The 21,230-nt window shown below is 38.4% G+C and overlaps 1 protein-coding gene across 7 annotated transcripts in view; it reads left to right on the top strand.

The window, feature by feature from the left end:
* Positions 1-21,230, top strand: part of HS3ST5 (heparan sulfate-glucosamine 3-sulfotransferase 5) — a 361,222-nt gene that overhangs the window by 273,985 nt on the left and 66,007 nt on the right. The window contains exon 1 of one of the 7 annotated variants that reach the window (XM_049899339.1): positions 20,266-20,311. The exons of the other annotated variants lie outside the window; for them this stretch is intronic. The gene's annotated coding sequence lies outside the window, so the exon portion shown is untranslated. Of the gene's footprint in view, positions 1-20,265; positions 20,312-21,230 lie in introns of those variants that run through there. 7 annotated transcript variants of the gene reach the window in all.

Raw genomic sequence — 21,230 nt, 5'->3', positions numbered from 1 at the left:
AGAAACATGCCAGAAAAAGGCATGCACCAAAATTGAACCATTAAAAACTCTGGAAATTTAATTATTTAACTAGATTAAGATATGATTGTAGAACATTTGCAATATACATAGCCTTAGCAGGGGTATGTATCAGAATTACCTGGAGAAGCTTTTTAGAACTATACCGGTCCAGTCTTACCCCCAGAGATCCTGATTCATTGAGTCCGGGGTAGAATCTAAGAGTCTATATTGCCATAAAGAATTAAGGTAATTTTATTTTATTAGTTTTCTTTTTTTTTAAATCAACATCATGAGCTAAATTTACACACATTAAAAGGCACCCATTTTAAATATACAATTAGGTGAGTTTTGACAAATATATATTCCCTGTACCACCCATTCAAGATATGGGATATTTTCTTCACCCCAGAAAATTCTCTCCTGGCTCATTGCAACCATTGATCTGTTCTGGAACGTCCCGTAAACTGAGTCCTATAGTATGTACTCTTTTGTGCCTGACTTCTTTTTTTTTTTCTTTCATTTAGCATAATGGTTTGAGATTCATGCTTTTGCTTATATCTGTAATTGTTTACCCAGATACTTTTGGTAGTTTTCAAACTCTGCTAGCCAAATGAACTTTGGAATACCCACGTTTGGAATCAGTATTATATTGTTTTACGTTGTGGTGTTTGTCAGTTTTTGGTTTTGTCTTGTTTTGTTTTGTTTTTGCTTTCTCTGGCTGATTGTTGGCCATTCACTGGGAGTGGATTTCTGTCACTCTTGTGACATGTTTCATGACAAGGGCAAGGTATGAATCATGGTAATAATTTACAGTGTGCACCACTTAGCATAGATGGCACTCATTTTCATTCCTTGTCTCATGTAATCCTAGAAATAGCACTGTGATATATCATTAGCCACACCTTACTCATGAGAAAGCCTAGTCTATGAAGAATTAAGTAATGATGCCCTCAGGTCACACATTTGGCAAGAGGCAGAACAGGGGCTTGACCCCAATTCTTCTGATCCAGGTCCTGTGCTCACAGCTTCCTATGCATTTATTGGACAGCCACCGGGAAGGCTCCAGTAACAAAAATTAACTCATCTACCAGTCTCTCATGGCACCTGAAATTCTGGAAGTAAATTGAAACCTTTGAGTCATAAGATTGCTACAATCCTTTAGAACTCCCTTTTAAACGGGAAATATCCTAGAGATGAGTTACAGTTACATCAGCTCCAAAACTGCCATTTATTGAATCCATATCATATCCCAGGCTCTGTGCTAAGCTTCTACACTCATTAGATACCCAACTCCATTTTCAGAATAATCCTATGAGGTTGATAGTATCATCTCCATATCATGGACGAATAAACTGGGCCTGAGAGTAGTTAAGTAACTTCCCCAACTTTACACAGCAAGTAACTGGAGGAACCTGTTTTTTAATCCCAAATCTGCCTGGCTGTATACACAGTATATTCAATCACTCTGCTATACGGCCTTTTACCAGACGCTGTCCCAATAAGACACTGAACAAGGGAGATGAGAGGTGGGAACGCCTGGAGGTAAGTAGCTGGGGAAAGGAGTCAAGTTGTACGTTTTTCATAAGTTTGTCTGGGACTATCTTGAATTACTACTTATGAATAACTTCGCTGTGAAAAACTTATAAAGGCCTCTCTGTTTTATTTTTGCTCTTTTTTTTTAAAACATGTCTTCTTCTACACTAAATGCTTGTACAGAATGTGTATTCAGCACTTTTTTCTCAGTATATTTAGGAGGTGTTTTTGAAATGTTTCTTACTGAGTGCCTTAAGGAGCTGATGATATTAATCGTCGTGAAGAAAGAACAGTCATGTAAGATTCATGGTGCTCTTTGATTAAAGTTTCTTAGATAGAATTTTACATCAAGAGCTTTGTTGTTTTAATGTCCTCCTGTAGGTATTTTCTGAGAGGTCTCTAAGGGTTGTAGGTATTTTCTGAGAGGTCTCTAAGGGTTTGGTTTCCTAGCTCCTTGTAATAGCACTTGTCAGCTTCCATGCTACAAGTCTCTTCAAAAAGAGAGCTGGAGTAATATGCCTATTTTAGAGCATCGTCAAACAGTGCCAAGTAGGCTACGGTGTGCTGACAAGGAGTCAGCAGGAAAGGCTAGTCAGGTAATCATCTAGTTGATATATTTGAGACACCGTGCGGTCATTTCAGCTTTGCTTCAACTAAGTATTTTGCCTGCACTGTGGCAACTGATTAATCAGGGGAGTTCCATTCAGGGTCCCGGTTATGCCATTCATTGTGTTCGTGGCTTAAATAGGAACACCTAATATAAGGATCTGTTGTTGGAGTAAAACTCTGCCTAATTACAAATTTCTTAAGAATCGTTTTTGATGTAGATGATGCCAGAAATAGAGTGCCTTTTGATCTTGCTGAACATTAAACCATCTTCATGAAAAGGTATTCAGTTTGGAAAACAGGTTTCCTGGAATTTAGTGATTCTTTTGCTGAACCAAAATCAAGTTTGTGTATATTTAAAACTAGCTTTGATATGTTACCCTAGACTGTACAGTAAATTTGTCAGAATACATAAACATTTTTACATGACCTTTAGAATGCCCTGGAATTGTATATACTATTTAGGGAATTACTACTGAAAAACATAAAATTTTCAAGCTGTATGTACTCTTCTTAGTTGAAAAGAAAATGTTAGTCGGCTCTTGAAATGTGATGCTAGAAAGCTAAAATAGTAATTAGTTCTAAAGATATTTCCACTTCAAAAGTTTTTGTTTTGTTTTTTTTTAAGGATCAAGAAAATCATTCAGTGGAACTTCATGTTTTCTAGAGAAAAATCAATTACATTTTATTTACTTTCCTCAGACTGAGTTAATGCCAGTCTGAGGTATATAAGTTTATATCCTGACTGCTTCTCGTAAGACATTCCCAGCAGAAGAAGCCACCCAGCAGACTGCATACGCCATACAGCTATGCTCACTCTATGGACCACGCTTTGAAATACTCCATCTTACTTGCTCATTTTATAGAATATTTTCCTTGCTACCATCAAGCAGTTTGCTAGAGATAAATATACCAAGTGACCTAAAACAATGTAAATGTGAAAATTAATAGTTGATTAGCTGATTGTTAATAATATGGCCTCTTTATCTTCTGAAAAAGGTGATATTTCAGTTACACTGTCTTAAATGTACCAAGAAAGAAAGACAAGAAAGCAAAATCTTTTGTCTTATTAATTTCCCCATTGTCAGCATTTACTTTCATCACCTTGTACCAGTTAGATAAATACAGGCTTGATCTTGGACAAATTTTGCTTACCCACAACCTGAACTGTGGTAGTAGGAATTATAAGCTAGAATAGTTTCAAATCTCACCTACCTTACAGTCTAATATGGGCAAAAATCCCACATATTCCTTTTAGTCTCATGTATGGGTAGGTACCGTGAGGGAGAGGAAATGGTTAGTTGGATTTGTAAGGTAAGGAGCTATGAACTGAAGGAAATGATAACCAAGTCCCAGGAGTTTCTTAGTATAATGTGGGTTTCTCATTTCCTCTGGGTTGAAAATAGTTCTGACCAGGGCTGAGTCTCAGGAGCTGGGAGTGTAGTCAGCCACAGCAGTGCAGTGCAAAATTCAGGAGAAATGGGGTTTAAAGTATTAGGTCCACAGTAGCAAAGTCAATCAGAACAAGAGCTGAGTCAAAGGACAGAGGCAGCAATGGAAAATTCACAGCTAGTGAGTTGAGACAGTGCTCCAGAGCAACCTGAAGACAGAGGAGGAAGCTATTTGTGGAACAATTCCCTCCTGTGAGAAGGAGCTGTTAAGCACACTGCCAGTTTTGACCTCAACCGTAAAGAGTGAAAGTGGTGGTGACCATGGGCAAGAATAGGAATGGACACAGCTGGTATCCTTAGGTAATGCTTAAAAAAAGAAATACAGGGCCAGCAACAAATTCTTCCTGATGTATTCTAGCAAGTTCACAGGGTTGTAAAACCTTGAAAAGAACAGTTTTGGAGATACCAAATACTGACATATCCAAACAGTATCAAATTTTTAAAGTAACATTTTATACTTAAAAGTGAATATGCGTTCCTTACTGAGTACCTGTAAGCCAAAGACCCATAGGCAAAGAAGGACTCAATTTGGTGTGGATTTTGGAGCTAGGTGTGAAGGTCAAGGCCATGGCTTAGCATGTCTGAATGGTATGATACATCTACATGCTTGTGGTAAAATGTTAATTGTGTTAAAAAATCAACTTGGCTAGAGGGGGCCTTGAATGTCGCACTGAAGAATTTGGATTTAATTTAATTGTGCAATTATTCATCAGTTTTTATTTTCATCTTCTTGCCACTTTTTGAAGAATTATTCTCCTAGATATAGACCTTGCTCTGTTCACTTTTTAGCCAAACTCTGATCGCTTTGAATATTCAATCTAGAAATGAAGGAACCTCAAGCCAATTACCCTTGGCTCGGTTTGTCTTTGGTGAGATTTCTGAGGTCACTTCCCACTTACTATTGTAAGTCTGTGTAGTGTAAAAAAAAATATTGTACGTACATACTTGACATTGAAATAGGGAAAAGAAAAAGTTATTTTCACCTAATAAATCATTTTCTAAAAATGGGCATCACAGAAGATTAGGTGTTGGATGTATCAAATGTATAATCTTTGTAAATGATGATTATACTGTGACTCATGAGTCATCCCAGTGCGTTTTGCTTCTCTGCCCCACACGTCGCCGTTTTTAACACACACTCCTCTAGAGGTAGGGGATGTATAGGTAGAAGAGGTCCAGTTGGTTGTATCATAATGTATTTATAGCATATGTTAACAAAATTTCAGTTTAAACGTACTAGTGATTTGCTTTGTCCGACGCTTGTATTTGGAGCCCTGGTGGTACAGTGGCTAAGAGCTCGGCTGCTAACCAAAAAGTCGGCAGTTCAAATGTACCAGTTGCTCCTTAGAAACTCTAAGGGCCAGTTTTAGTCAGAATCGACCCAGTGGCAATGGGTTATACTTGTATTAACAAGAAATGTCATGAATTTAAAAAGGAAAAAATATAGAAATAAAACATAAAGTAGAAACACATCAGAAATACTTAATGGCACAATCTTCTCAAATTAAATATAATCTGCAACACTGCTGAAAATGAATTTCAGGGAAGATTTCACAACTAGATGCAATAAATGCCTCTCTCGTGGCTCAGAATTCCCCAGAGTAGGTGCTCATTACATTTTGTGATAGATAAAGGAATGGATGTTTAACGTGAATGATGAAATGTTTAAGCACAGCCACCAAAGTCAGCCTCAGAGAATGGCATTGATCCTGCAGAGGCAGATCCCAAGGGCTCCAGGAAGTCAAGGCACAGCTCTGAGGCTCATCAGACATTCTGGAAACCACCAGTAACAAGGTTGGCTGAACAGAGGGTCAGAGGATCCAGGCTGGATCTGTCCTTCAGCATTACGCATGCTATGCTCATCCTCTGGGACAGGGGCTCGTGTCTGGGTTGGGCTCAGGAAAGAGCTACAGTCTCAGTAAGGAGAAAAACAAGGGCAACGGGAGGCAGCAGGCCCTGGCTTCTAGCCTCTGTCTAGGACAGGACTTTCATAGGGTAGAAGTTAGTATAAACCGTCAGAGGTAAGATCTAATACTAACTCCTCATTTACCACCCATAATTACATTCCTACCTCCAAAATGTTATTTTTTAACATTTGCTTAAAATGAATAATTATACAGAAAAATGAAACTTTTTACCAATAAACATTCAGTTTCTTTTCAGAGACTGTGGCAAGTATCTTTCAGAAATGATATTCCAATAACCAAATATTAGAGACAAATTGAACAATCAAATATAGCGGTTTAAGAAAATATGAATAACCCTACACTGAAACTATACAGCTATGTAAAATAATTTGTAAATATTCTTTTAACATGTTATCAAGTAAAAAAAAACAAGGTTAAAAATCACTAACGGTGCCTTTTTAAAAAAAAAAAAATAAATATGTATTTATCCACAAAGGAAAGGATAAAAGATATGAAGCAATATTTCCAGTGTTTTTGATTAGGTAATTGGGTTATGTTTTTTCTTCTTTTTGCTTATTTGGAATTTTTAATTTTTTCATAATGAGCATGTATTACTTTTAGAAAAACAAAAAGCAACAAAAAATCTAAATGAGTTAATCAGTCAGTTTTTCCTTGGTGTACGGGGTTATTCGGAGTCAACTCAGCGGCAACAGGTTTAATTTTTGGTTTTTCTGTACTGGGTTACAGAAAGGAATCTGAGAGGAATGTCACATGTCTTTAGAAATCCTCAGAAATGGGTCGACGCTTTGGTGTATGCCTGTGTTAGCTGGAGTGAGGATTACCACAGAAGCCCCCAACAAGCAGGTTTTCATTTTTTGTTGTATCTAAAGAGCTCAAAACATCGTTAGATGGTATATAAACTGTAGGTCAGAGTAGTAATACAAAAATAATAAGAGTAGTTTGTTTCAAGAAATCCAACTTAATTTAAGGTGTCTGAATTCCGATTTATAAGCCTGAGGTACGTTAGAGTTTGAATGCTTTTTGTTTTCTTTCAAATCTACCTTAATATTTGGCTCAACACTCACAGGGAAGCAATTCAGCACCAAAGGTGCAATTTTTCTTCCAGAATGCTAAAATCAATTTAGCTGTCTGACTTACAGTAAATGGAGAGTTGTATTCTCTGATGCCAGATTTTCCTCTAATTATAAGTGTACATTACTGGGGCTAGAGAAAGAAAAAGTATGTAAGACCTCCCTTTTTATTCCTGGAATTCAAGACCTGAAGAAAAAGAACTAGATGTTCTTAAAAGAAGAAAATTTCTACCCTCAGCTATAAATTTGTAAAATCAAGTTGATCATTACTTATATTTATAGAGGGGTGTTTGTTATTTCCTCTAAGAGTATCCCTTTTTTCCTGTATTAAATATGATTTCTAGACTCTGATGAGAAACAACTTTGTATTTTGCATGCGATTTGCTAGAGGATTCTCAAAAGATGGCTTATAAATCATTGATGTCCCATAATGTTCTAAAATTATCTTCCAAGTAAACTGAAAAATGACCAAAATATAATCGCATAAAAAGTTGTTCTTTTTCTGTGGGATAAATCCCTCGTCCATTTAAAATACACACACCAAAACTTGTTGCCTTTGAGCCGATCCCAACTCAAAGAGACCTATAGGACGGAGTAGAACTTTCCCATAGGGTTTTCAAGGTTGTAACCCTGTCGGAATCGACTCGACGGCAGTGGGTTGGGTGGGTAACCTTTACAGAAGCAGACTGTCACATCTTTCTCCCTCAGAGCAGCTGGTGGGTTCGAACTCCCGACCTTTCGGTTAGCAGTGGAGCACATTAACCACTGTACCACCACTGCTCCCATAGTACACACTCACATAACATTAACATTTCAAAAAAGTAAAAAAGAAATTGCATAATCTTAGATAGAAAAGGCATCAAGGTGTGATTCAAAGAATACAGACATTGAAATCATAGAAAATTGATTCTAAGTCCCAGTTTAGTCAATTACTATATGAATTTAGACCAAATTACTTCATCTCTTTGAGCCACAGAGTGTCCTGTTTAAAATGAGAACAATAACCCTTACCTAGTAGGCTTATGAGAATTAGGGAAAACAATTATGTAAAGGACATACAGTAATCACTAATGACAAATATTAAGTGTTTAGTGAAAGCTATTTGGGGTTTTTGTTTGTTTGCTTATTGTTTATCCATTTGTTTGTTTCACTATAGCGTAAGCTGCTGGAGAGCAGGAACTATGTCTTCTTTGGACCTCCAATGTTTTAGCACAATTCCTAACTCCTACCGGTTGTTCGATAAACATTTTTTAAATGAATTAATACAACAATATAGCATCCTGAGTATTACTAAATCAGGATTATTTGCAACTTTATCATAATGCAATATGCTAGATATTCCCATCCTGCCAGGTTTCTAATTCCTTTAAAGTTTTATGATTATGGCATCATAAGTCTTTTTCTCTAAACCTTTTATGTTTACTTCTCTAAGACCTGGAGTAGAATTTTATGTTCAGTGTTCCGTTTTCTCTTCTGGTCGCTATTTAATCTCTCATTTTCCATTACTTCCTTAGCTAAGCAGTGCTTCTCTATTGAGCCAAATTAAATCCAATTTGCAGTTCCCTTGAGTGCATCCTCAGCTTTTGAAAGACCACGTTGTTGCTTTTGAAAGAAATAACACATTGCCTTCTGGGTAGGTCAAGAATTTATCAGATGCTGCCATTTCATCAGAACAAAATTCTCAAAGATATCAAATAGATAAAGACTTCCGACAGTGGTCTAACCATCATGCCAGTTTTACCATCTGTGGTAGGAAAGCATTTGGTTAGGAGATCATTTCTCTCCCTCGTCATTTATCTTCCCTCAGACACTTTGCGTTCTACTTTACCTTTGTTGTTGTTGTTAGTAGCTGCCGTCAAGTTGGCTTAGACTCCTGGCGACCTTATGTATAACAGAACGAGTCATTGCCTGGTCCTGTGCCATCTTCATGATTGTTGATATGTGTGAGTCCAACTTTTACCTTTAAGTGTGTGGATATCCATTCAATGTGTACCTTTTCATACCCTTTACCTTTTATTGAATCTGTTCTTTTCGAGGAAGGTGAACTGTGTTAGAAGAGTGTATATTATGCTTTGATTATAAATAACCCTCAAATCTAAGTGGCATAAAATACATATATATTTTTTCCTCTCAAGCTCCGTATCCATTATGGGTTGGCTGCTGCCCTGTTCCACTTGGCCCCCGTCCAGGACCAGGCAAACAGAGCCACCACTATCTGGAACATTGCCAAACACCAGCCACTATGTCAGAGAGAAAGAGACCTGTGACAGATCTCACATTGGCTCTTAAAACTTTCACCTAGAAGTGACATGTGTTACTTCTGCTCATATTTTATTGGTCAGAGTAAGTTTTATGCTGTGCCTACCTTCAAAGAGGATGGGGAAGTACAATCCTACCATCTGTCTGAAAGAAGAACCAGAAATATCCAGTGAAGAGACTAATGCCTCAGACATGTACCTTTGTACCAGTTCATTCTGGTCACGGGTACTGTCCTACCTGTAGGAGCTCTTATGTTACTTCCATGTTTTAAAATTTAAAGTTCACTTAATTTATTAACCATATGCTCTTTAATAGAAAATTGAGGACCAGTAGTCAAGATAATTGTAAAAGATGGCAATAACCCCATATAATTGCTTTTATTATATACTGATTGCTTTTAATGCAGGTAACTCCTATCCTTAAGAAATCCATAAACTATTTCAGAATCACTGGTCTAGTAGAAAGAACACCAAACTCTTAAGAAAAAACACAAATTTGCCTCCTGTCTCTATTATCTGCCTGTCTGTCTTTAGATCAGCCTCTTCCTATAGGTTAATTTTCCACTGAAAATTGTACTACCTATGACTTACGTGGAGCCCTGGTGGTGCAGTGGTTAAGAGTTTGGCTGCTACCCAAAAAGTCAGCAGTTAGAATCCACCAGCCACTCCTTGGAAACCTTTTTGGGCAGTTCTACACTGTCCTATAGGGTCACTATGAGTCAGAATCAACTGAACTTCAACGGGTTTGGTTTGATTTGGTTTATGACTTATTTACATAAGGGCATTGGTGATTGAGTGGTAAAATTCTTGTCTTTCATGCGGCCAATGTACCTCATGCATGGTCACCACCCATCTAGCAGTAGAGGCTTACGTGTTGCTGTGATGTTGAATAGGTTTTAGCCAAGCTTCCAGACTAAGACAGACTAGGAAGAAAGGGCTGCTGATCTACTTCTGAAAATCAGCCAGTGAAAACCCTATGGGTCACAGTTGTCTGGTCCACAACTGATCATGGAGATGGAGCAGGACCGGGAAGCATTACTCCCCATTGTACATAGGTCACCATGAGTCGGAGGCCAACTTGATGGCAGCTAACAACATGACTTACCTGAGAATAGCTAGGCCAGCAAGAATCATATAGCCCCTATACTTGCCCCTTCAGACCCCTCAACGGTACCTCAAGGTCACCTGCCTTGAAGACTGGTAAATCTGGTCATAGTACGAATAACCCACAACTGGAGGATAAAGGAGTTCTCTTTGCCACAGAAGAAAGCCCTCTGAATGTTAACATCACCATTAATTCCATGTATGACCTGAGGCAAATAACTTAATTGCTAGCTGTCTTCCTTTTCTGATCCAAGGATATTACCATACTTCTCTAGGTCCTTGTGAGGCATACTACGTAAAATTGATTGCAAAGGTATTTTCAGGCTGTAGAGACTTTGATGCACACTGAATCCCCTAAGTTGCCTGCAGTGGCACTCCCAGAGGTGAATGTCTGTGCAGAGAAATGTTTGAGGTAATTGGGAGTTTCACAGAGCAGAGATGTCTGTTCCTGAACTCCTAATTAAAAATTAGCCAGGGTAAATTACCTATGTTCTCAATTAATCTAGGCCTCTTGATGCACTGGTCTTCCTCCTTTCTTTAGGCTTTTGCTGTATTCTACCCTGTCCACTTGGGAGAAGAGTTGAACTCAAATCAGTCCTTGGTGCCTGGTATAGTATCTCTAGGAAAAAGTGAGACTGGAGAGCCATTTTTAAATAATACTGAAACTTTGGGCTTAGGGTTAGAGTAAAAAGTTCTTTTTTAGCATTTAACCGATACTTTCACATCACGTGTCATCTTATTTGAGCCTTAGCATAACTCTGTAATGTGAGTATCATCCTAACATACAGAACAGGAGACTGAGGTCCCAGAAAGGTTGCCCATTGTCTCTGGACCACAAAGAGACAAACTGAACCCCAGATTTTCTGATTCTACATGAAGTTATCTTTGGTTCCATTACCTCGGACTGCCTCTGTGTTTTCTGGCAGAGGTAGGTGACACCCAACTCTACATAAACCACAGTCAGATAGAACGAATTTAGGGTAGGAAAGGGGGGACTTGATTGAGAAAACAAGCACAAAGACCTTATCATTTGAAGGCAAATTAGGGATATTTTTTGCTCAGGAAATGAAAGGAACTGTTTCTTCAAGATTAATTTTAGTATTCTAATGAGTTAAAATTAATTCAAGCGATTAATCAGTTATTCTTACCGGAGCATTTAGCCAGGACTGGTGGTGGTGGTAGGTGGAGGGAGGGGTAACTTTTAATTCCTGGTGAAAATGATGACTTGATTTCTTAATGATGATATTAGCCAATGTCTCAAATTCCACTGAAAAATAGGAAGGAGGGGAATTGATTTTCATTCATACATTATGTATTCATTTACTTGTTGTTGCTGTTGTTGTTAGGTGCCGTCAAGTCGGTTCCAACTCATAGCAACCCTCTGTACAACAGAACGAAACATTGCCTGGTCCTGCGCCATCCTCACAATCGTCGTTATGCTTGAGCTCATTTTTGCAGCCACTGTGTCAATCCACCTCATTGAGGGTCTTCCTCTTTTCCGCTGACCCTGTACTCTGCCAAGCATGATGTCCTTCTCCAGGGACTGATCCCTCCTGACGACATGTCCAAAGTATGTAAGACGCAGTCTCACCATCCATTGCCTCTAAGGAGCATTCTGGCCGCACTTCTTCCAAGACAGATTTGTTCGTTCTTTTGGCAGTCCATGGTATATTCAATATTCTTCACCAACACCACAATTCAAAGGTGTCAACTCTTCTTCGGTCTTCTTTATTCATTGTTCAGCTTTCACTTGCACATGATGTGATTGAAAATACCATGGCCTGGGTCAGGCGCACCTTAGTCTTCAGGGTGACCTCTCTGCTTTTCAACACTTTGAAGAGGTCCTTTACAGAAGATTTGCCCAATGCAATGCGTCTTTTAATTTCTTGACTGCTGCTTCCATGGCTGTTGATTGTGGATCCAAGTAAAATGAAACCCTTGACAACTTCAGTCTTTTCTCCATTTATCATGATGTTGCTCATTGGTCCAGTTGTGAGGATTTTTGTTCTCTTTATGTCGTGGTGTAATCCATACTGAAGGCTGTGCTTCATTAGTAAGCGCTTCAAGTCCTCTTCACTTTCAGCAAGCAAGGTTGTGTCATCTGCATAACACAGTTTGTCAACGAGTCTTCCTCCAATCCTGATGCCCTGTTCTTCTTCATATAGTCCAGCTTCTCATATTATTTGTTCAGCATACAGATTAAATAGGTATGGTGAAAGAATACAACCCTGACGCACACCTTTCCTGACTTTAAACCAATCAGTATCCCCTTGTTCTGTCCAAACAACTGCCTCTTGATCTATGTAAAGGTTCCTCAAGAGCACAATTAAGTGTTCTGGAATTCCCATTCTTCACAGTGTTATCCATAGTTTGTTATGATCCACACAGTCAAATCCCTTTGCATAATCAATGAAACACAGGTAAACATCCTTCTGGTATTCTCTGCTTTCAGCCAGGATCCATCGACATCAGCAATGATATCCCTGGTTCCACGTCCTCTTCTGAAACCAGCCTGAATTTCTGGCAATTCCCTGTTAATATACTGCTGCAGCCATTTTTAAATGATCTTCAGCAAAATTTTGCTTGTGTGTGATATTAATCATATTGTTCTATAATTTCCACATTCAGTTGAATCACCTTTCTCGGGAATAGGCATAAATATGGATCTCTTCCGTTTGCCAAAAAGCTTTGTCTGATGTGTTGAGGGAGGGGAGAACAGGTAAGTAAATGGAATCAATGGTGAATCTGTCCAGATTAGAAAGGTCTGTGAGGCAGATGGATTTGGAGACATGGTCAGCCTGTCAGCTAACTCAGAAACATTAACAGAGGTCATTAGTGAAATCCAAGCTAGAAATGACCAGGTAAGTAGTGGTTATGGCCTTTACTCAATGTCATTTAGCTCATACCTGAGCAAATCAGAAATTAGAACTCAGGTCTCCTAGGCTGGTGTTTTTTCTCCCAGCTCACGATGTCTTCCTGAGTCTTTGGCATTTTCTTTCTTTAGAGAATGGTATTCCTTTTGAAATGCATGCTCAGATGCCAGAACATTTTTTTAAGGTAATCTCATTCCCTGCTACAGCCAAATATTTATCATGAGATGATGTTAGACAATTCTCACCTGCACTCTCATCCATATATATGATCTTATTTGGATTTCTTCTCAGAATTCTAAAGCTATTTTTACCTCTGTAGTAAAAATTAAAAAAAAAAAACAGTTGCTCTAAATTTCCCTAGCCAAATACTTTAAACTCCAAGTTTTGACTTTTCTTTGTATTAAAGTTCAGAGGAAAAAAGGCAAAGCAGTTTATTTTGTCTTGTTCTTTAGTATCGAAAGATAACTGCTCATTGTTAATGAGAATTGTAGGACCAGTTCAACTGCAGTGATAAGTTCAAAGCATAAAAGATCATATATCAACATGACCTCACTAACTTCTCTGCACTAAATGACAAACTGCTAGAAATAGCCTTTGGATCAGGTTACAGAAACACAAAAATACTTACCCTTCACCACAGAGCTCTATTGAACCCTATCTGTCATTTACTGCCTCCAATCACAGAAGCCAGTTTCAATGCTAAATAGAATTTCAAACAAAAAAATGAAAGGGATAAATAACTTGCTCCAAATAGTTCAACTTGCAGTTTTATTTAGCATCTCTTTGGACTTTTGGAATATTATTGGGAAAGCAAGTTACACGATGCTTTTTCATTTGTAGAGGCAGTATTGTAATAGGGAAAGATCAGGATTTAGACCAAGTGGGTTTCAGTCTGGGGTTTCTGCTTCACTTACCCTTTCCCTAAGAGATTAACATCATATCATTGCTGCAAATATATGACAGATCTTAATATTACTCTTTTCTTAACAGCAGAACTGACCCAGCTGGTAGAGATTTGGTTAAGATTTTTTTTTTAATTGTGTTTTAGGTGAAAGTTTACAGCTCAAGTTAATTTCTCATTCAAAAATTTATACACATGTTGTTTTGTGACATTGGTTGCAATCCTCACAATGTGACAGCACACTTCCCCTTTTCACCCTGGGTTCCCTGTGTCCATTCGTTCAATTCCTGTCCCTTCCTGCCTTCTCGTCCTACTTTTGGACAGGAGCTGCCCATTTGGCCTTGTATATTTGAAATAAGAAGCACATCCTGATGTGTGTTATTTTTTGTTTTATAAGCCTGCCTGATGTTTGTCTGAAAAGTGGGCTTTGGGAATGGTTTCAGTTCTGGGTTAGCAGAGTGTCCGGGGGCCTCCAGTCTCTGTCAGACCAGTAAGTCTAGCCTTTTTATGTGAATACGAATTCTGTTCTACATTTTTCTCCTGCTCTGTCCAAGACTCTCTGTTGCGATCCCCATCAGGGTTAGGATTTTTAAGCAAAAGAGAATAGTGTGATTAAACTAACGGGTTCTGAGGCTGCCAACTTTGTTCTACATACTTGTTGTACACTCTTAATCCCTATCTTCAAATAGTGCCATCATTCCCTGTTCTACATGTGTCTATGAAAGACTTTTCCTGTCCTCTTAGAAAATCACTATTTTAAATGAATTATCTTCAGGGAAATGAATTACACCCCCAACCACAATCAACCACCTCTAACATCCATGTGTTATTTTTCATGTCTTTTTCATGTGCAAGAGAATTATTCAATAAGGCATAAAAAATGAAATATATCTTCATATAGGTTCTTGAGCTTCATAGTTTGTCAACTGGTAATTATTGAGCTTTTGTATTATGCATAGCATTTATGCATTTGAGTACAAAACAGGCTAACTGGAGAAACGATGAACCATATAGACATATTTATAAAACTTAAGGTGGTGCAGTGGTTTGGAACTTGGCAGCTAACCAAAAGGTCAGCAGTTCAAATCCACCAGCCACTCCTTGGAAACCCTATGGGGCAGTTCTACTGTGTCTTATAGGGCCTCTATGAGTCGGCATCAACTCAATGGCCTCGGGTTTGGTTTTTTTGTTTAAGAGGGTAATAGCAAAGATTAGATTTGTTAAATGAATGGATGGTCTTTGCCTTCACTTAACCTTTTAAAAGAGTATATATACATTACAAAAAGAATATATTTTCCTGTGGCTGAGCCTGATTACACCAAACAGTTGGTCAATTGAATTAAAAAAAAAAAAAACTATATTACAGTTATAACTGCAGCCTTTTCTTTAAACTTTTTTGTCAGCTCCTTACTAAAAACTGTACTTTCATTTATATATTGTGCTACAACTAATTTAGTCAAGAAAAGAAAAAATATTCTACCAATCAGTAAAACACATATATAGTGATAAAATAGAATATCCCCTGCCTGTCATCAGATTTTATAAGAGCAGTTTTCTAAGTGAAAACTGTGTAACTTTATGTAATGCCAGTGACATACTGGGGCCTCACTGCATTCCGACTTTTGCAGCCTGTACTGTGGGAGACCACTTTTTTAATGGTCCCACTGGATTTTCAACAGTTAAGCCCCTAAGTGAGGGCCCCACTAAATCTAAATTCTTGATAGTGACTAGTTTCTACTGAAAAGCTCTTAGAGTTTATGCCATTATCATCAAGGAAGCTCAGCAATGGTCTATTCTGTAGATCAGAAATGGGGATAATTATCCCCTTGCTCACTACTAACACTTAAAAATAACAGCATGATGGATTGGGTAGAAGGTGGGCATGGTATAAGGCTGGAAGTAAAGCTCCAGTAAGGACAGGCAATAGCCGTGACTGCGTTAAAAAATCCCTCAGTGAATCAAACTATTTGTAGAGGGTCTGCTACATTATTGGCACTCTAGTGATTTTAAGAACTATAAACAGTTTCTACCATCAAGATGATTCCATTCTAGTCTGAGAAACCAAACCAATGCCTGTGCAAGAATTGCAGAGAAAGCCTAGAGTCCATCACTGCGATGGCAGAACAAAACTTAAAGTACAAATACTCTCAGGTATAAGGTGTTCACTGGAGGTATTTAATACAGTTATTAGTCCTACCACAAAATCAGCATGGGAAAAAAAAATAAAGATGGATGCGGCAGCCACCCAGCCTGATTTCTTATGATGCCAACTTTGACCAGAACTGGAGCAGCTTACGGGAGTCATATTTTCACACTATTGCAAAAGACAGGTAAATGACCACATGAAAAAAGACTGATGGCAACCTTGCCCAAATCTTGCTTTAACCAGTTAACTTTGAAGTAGACTTTAGTACACAAGAGTTAGTCAAAAAAATTCACTGAGCGTATATGTATGTCAGGCATACATCCTGGTGAGGTTAAGCAGACAATAAATGAAGGAAGGAAGGAGAGAACAAACAAATGTATAAACAAGATTCTGGGTACTGATACGTGCTTTGGGTACTGATACATGCTGTGGAGAAGATTTTTTACAAGTAATGTAACAGAACCACTTCAGGTTTGCTTGGTCAATGAAGCCTTCTTGGAAGAGGTGATATTTGAGCTGAGACATGAATGAAAAGCAGGTAACCATCAATGAGAGGAGGAAGACCATTCCAAGGAAAAGGAACAGCAAATGTAAAGTCTGTGAGATAAGAGCAAGCTTGTGAATTTGAAGAACAGAAAGAAGGCTGGCATGACTGGGGTATAGCAAATGAAGGGATGAGTTGTAGGAGGTGAAGTTGGAGAAGTAGACAGGCGTCCATTATATAGATTTCTATAGCCCGTAATAGAATCTGGATTTTTTACTGGTTTCAGTGGAGAGACTTTTGAGGATTATAGGTGGGGAAATAGTGGAATCTAATTTTCACTTTAGAAAGATTGCTACAGAGTGGTAGAGAGTGAAGATCGGGAGAGTATTTTATTCATCCAGGTGAGAGATGAAGGGAAATTGGATGAAGCTGTAGCAGTAAAGATGAGAGAAGTAATTAGACTCAGGGTATATTTTAGCGTAGGGACAACAGGAATTATGGTTGGATACTGTTGAACAACAGGATTATTGATGTTTCATTTGAACATGGAGTACAAGGAGGAAGGGGGAGTGAAGACTTCTGCATGTTTTGCCTGAGGAGCTAAAAGAAATATTAGTGCTATTAGGGAGACCTCTGAGCAGTTAATGGGGATGGGATTCAAGTCTTAAATGAGAAGACTGGCTTTAGATTGAATCATGGACAGTTCATCTATTATAGCATGTGAGAAGGTAAGTGCATATGTAGCAATGGAAGTAGATTAGGGACGTGATGGGAAGATGTTGCATTCCCCAACTATTTACAGTTATTTTTCCTATGGAGTAATAGGTATAATCTCAGAGTAAATTGAGGAAAGGCAGTGTTGAGAAGTGAGGAGAGAAAAGGAATAAAATAATCATATTGGAGAGGAGAAAGTGAATTTATAGAGAAGTGTGATAAGATTGTCTGGAAATTACAAGAGGCCAATTGTGATATGTAGTCATAAATTTAAGTGAGTCCAACTAGCATGGTTATTTGATTTTTCCAATGATCAGCTCTGTGAATGCAGGCAGAGTGAGCAGATAGTTGAGTTTAACCATGTGTATTAGTTTCCTGTTGCTGCTTTAACAAATTAGCACAAAATTACTGACTTTAAACAACACAAATTTATTATTTTACATTTCCAAAATCCAAAATGGGTACCCCAGGGCTAAGGTCAAGGTGTCAGCAGGGGCCTTTTTTTTTTTTTGGAGTTTCTAGGGGACAGTCTGTTTCCTTGCCTGTTCCAACTTCTGCAGCATATTTCTTGGCTTCTTGTTCCTTTCAATCTCCAAAGCAATGACTGGCCAAGTGTTTCTTATGCAGCCATTCCTCTAGTTCTCACTCTTATGCCTACCTTGCCCACTTATAGGGACCCTTGCACTTACATTGGGCCCACCCAGATTAAAAAAAAAAAAAAAAAAAAAAAATTTTTTTTTTTTTTTTTTTTTCACCCAGATAATCCAGGATAATCTCCCCATCTCAAGGTCAGTTGATTAACAATCTTAATTCTACCTGCAACCTTTAATTCTTCTTTGCCATATAACCTGACATATTCATACTTCCAGGGATGAGGACATGGACATCTTTGGAGGATCATTATTCTGCCTACCACACCATGGTTGGGGTTTTGCCACATGATGAAGAGAAGGCAGAGGAGGAAGGACATTAAGAATGTTTTTTAAGGAATAGTTACAGAGCTAAACTAAGAATCTAAGCTGCAAGAAAAGAGTGAGGATGTGTGACAAGGATGGTTAGAAGGGGCAAACTAGTAATGTCAAGGAGTGATGGGTCTCCATGAGGTAAAAAATAATTTCTAGAGTAGAATACAGGCATCAGTGAGCTGGAAGAAAAGGAGATGATGGTCAGAGAGTGAGAGGTTTAAAAATGGAATTCTAGAGGAAGTGGAGCTATTAGAGATGACAAGGTTTATGAGTTTTGAAACTGAAGAACTTAAAGAAACCAGTAACAAGTCATTTTCCTCTAAAGTAAGTCAGATACCTAGCATTGACCCTAAGGTTATAGTAAGGTTCTGCGGTGCTTATTTTTTCAGAGACTAAGTGCAGTTCATCCATTTTGAAAGGTAAAACCAGTTTCACATTCTGTCCTTGGCCCCTGGGCCTCTCTCAGGAAAGCAGCCCTTGTCCTACCTCAGATGGGGGGTAGAGAAAGGGCAGCACAAGGAGAGGGGAGCAGTGGTCAAAAGACCAGTGCGTGGGACTGATGCTCCCTGGGAAGAGGGCAGGCCGTTCTATTTGGGGACTATTAAATGACTTAGAAAACAATGTCCAAATGCTTCCATTACCTGGGTGCTCTCTGTGGTACTTAGAGAACATTTGGGATGTAATTTTCTAAGGATGTTTCTACTTTGAACTTAAAACTATTTCATACTTATTTTTGCAATACAAATATGGGCCATCTCATTGCAGTGTTCCTTGAAAGATTTCTCTCTGGTGCACTACGGCCAAAAAACACTGAATTAGTTCTGCTCTGTTGAAACCAGTACAGAATTGGCTGAGAAGTGCAAACTTGCCATGTCACATTATTAAAATATCATTATTTTCTTCCCGGTCCATGCATACTTTTTTCCAAAATAATATAAAACGACAGCTTAATGAAAACAAGAGCCCAGGCTTGCGTGTTCTCTTTAATGTGGGGGTGAATATGAGTTGGGTGAGAAATCAATTAAATAAAATCAGAAAATAAATAAAATGATCCTTTATGTGTTCCAAGGTCAATAATAACTGAATGCAATTATTGCAGTGATATTACAGGAGAATAAGGATTTCCTTTATGCCTTTGAAGAGAGTTTAAAAACAAATGTTCGATTGTTTTGATGCTTGGAAACTAGCACACTGTAGGTCTTTCGAAGATGTCACTAAAATAAATGAAGCCACTTTATTATGGAATATGCAAATACAAGTTGCAAATTTTAAAAACTCAGATGATTATTTTTGTGAAATTTCTAATAGCCTTACATGTCTTCTTTCCTCATGCCCTTTCATTCAGACTCTAATATCTACCCTTCCAAAATCCTTCCTTTTTTCTTTCAACCTTTCAGTTGAAACACTGAATTAGTTCTGCTAGGTGTGAACCTTTCAATTTACACCCTGCAAAGCTCAGCTCTTCCAGAAACTTTCTTGACTATGAGATTCATGCATTGCCCATCTCTGACTTCCTTTTGGCTAGTTCTAATATTTAACATTTTAAGGTCTTTATGGGAAAGTTCAATTCTTACATGGCTCTTTCATATCCCTACAGAACCAGCTTGATCCTAAGCACAGTCATGCTAAAAAAAAAAAAAGTTTTACTAATGATTTAAGGAATGATTGACTGCATGCCTTAACTCCCTACCCCACCAGAGCTCACCCTAGCCACCCTTTAAAAAACATCCAGCATAACATTCATTTAGTGATGGCAGTGGTGATAATGGCAGGGAAAATTTTTAAAAATGTATAACGCTCTAAAAAAAAACCACAGTTAATATTTCATTGAAAAATTTTAATTATTTTTAGACAGATTGATTTAAAGTAGGCTTAAGGGAAAAGCAGAAATCCTGGTGGTATACTAGTTAAGTGCTACAGCTGCTAACCAAAAATTTGGCAGTTCTAATCCACCAGGCGCTCCTTGGAAACTCTGTGAGACAGTTCTACTCTGTCCTGTAGGGTCACTATGAGTTGGAATGGACTGGACGGCAACAGGTATGGGTTTAAGGGAAAAGCAAACCAATTCTCAAATAAGCGCTCAGCTAGCAAGCGGTCATCCAAAAGAGTGAATGTTTATATATATGTGTGTGCATATTTAAGTGGCATCACCGTAGCACGCCACTTCTGAGTCTGCACTCAAGGACTGACAATAATTTTGGCTTCAACAGTGTCATGACGTGTTGAGAGAGAAATCACCACATTGCATTCACGTGCTCATGATACTAGTCCAGCTAAGGTAGGATTATTATTTTTTATTTCTACAGTTTCTGTTAAAATGAAAGCTCCATAAGGACAAAAACCACATTTGCATTGTTCATTGTTGCCACTTTAATAACTAGCACAATGGCTGCATACAGTAGGCACTAAGTAAATATTGCAGCCCTGGTGGTATAGTGGTTAAAAGCTCAGGCTGCTAACCAAAAGGTTAGCAGTTCAAATCCACCAGCCGCTCCTTGGAAACCCTATGGGGCAGTTCTACTCTGTCTTAAGGGTAGCTATGAGTTGGAATCTACTCGAGGGCACACAACAACAACAAATAAATATTAAATGAATGTAGAATTACCCCTTTGACATGTGGGAGACTTGGAGTAAGTAGAAGGCAGTTGGTGCTCTCTAAGACTTTAAAGGTAGCGGACACTGCTGTAGCCCAGCCTGTTTAAAGTTTGCATGAACAGCAGCCCTAGGCCCTGTTTTCCAGGACACGTGGAGCTGTGAGGGTTCAGAGATAGCCATTCAAACTGGGTAGCAAGATGTGGCTAAGGAGGGAATACTGTGTTACAACCATGGGTGGAGTGTGTGTTGGGGGAGCACTTCTCCCTGGGAGTCTATCATAACGTTAGAGGTGGTGGCTACTCCTTATATAAACTGTTCCTGTAGAGTTCTCTTTACCTCTTACTAGCCAATCTCTCATTACTGTTAAGCCTTGTTATAGTTAATAATTCTTTACATCAAATTTTCTCTGTTTGCTATGTGGTTTTTCTCTGATTGGACCAGACTATCTATACAGCCTCCACTCACCCCTTCCTGTTACTCCCCCACCTCCAATCCCTATGCAAACACTGATCTGCTTTCTGTCACAATAAATGAGAATGAATTTTCTAAATTTTATGTAGATGGAATGCAAATATTTTCTGTTGTGTTTTAGTTAGGTTGAA

This window comes from Elephas maximus, chromosome 1, assembly GCF_024166365.1.
Source record: "Elephas maximus indicus isolate mEleMax1 chromosome 1, mEleMax1 primary haplotype, whole genome shotgun sequence".
Lineage (NCBI taxonomy): Eukaryota > Metazoa > Chordata > Mammalia > Proboscidea > Elephantidae > Elephas > Elephas maximus.
Note: the sequence above shows the minus strand (reverse complement) of the source record. Positions and strands in the feature narration are given on the sequence as shown.